Below are 558 nucleotides of genomic sequence, written 5' to 3'. Positions count from 1 at the left end.
CGGCCCTCGGGTTCCGGGATGCACTGCGGGCGTCCTGGGAACCACGGTCGGCTGTGCTCCCTCGAGCCGGACCTGCGGTGACGCTCCTTCCCGGACCCCCGGACCGCGTTCTCGGTCCCTGTCCCGGCCCGGACCCTCGGCGCCTGCCCTCCGAGATGCGCTCCCGTGCGGAGCCTGAACTGCTCCGTCTTCCGGATTTCCAGGCGGAGGGAGGCGGCGTCCCTTGGCGACAGGTCCTTACTGGGGCCAGACTTCCCCCGCTCGTTCTCCCCTATGGGCTCCTCAGGGGGCGTTTACGTGCCGGGGGCGTTTACGTGCCGGGGGCTGCAGAAAGTCCACGGAACATGCACGTTATGAAAAACTACGCTTGGATTTGCCTTGTCTCATAAAGTACACTCAACTTCGCTCTGCCTCGCTGCTCCTTTTTTTTTTTTGGAGAGGTTTTCGCTGTAGGGCACACGCAGACAGAGACATAGAGACAGAAAGCGAGAAATCACCCCCCAGGGGGGATGACCACGCCGCAATCCCTTCTCCTCCATTCTCCTCTCGGGGTCTTGG

Source organism: Tupaia chinensis, unplaced genomic scaffold (genome assembly GCF_000334495.1).
Source record: "Tupaia chinensis unplaced genomic scaffold, TupChi_1.0 Scaffold144602_1, whole genome shotgun sequence".
In the NCBI taxonomy this organism is placed as follows: domain Eukaryota; kingdom Metazoa; phylum Chordata; class Mammalia; order Scandentia; family Tupaiidae; genus Tupaia; species Tupaia belangeri.
Note: the sequence above shows the minus strand (reverse complement) of the source record.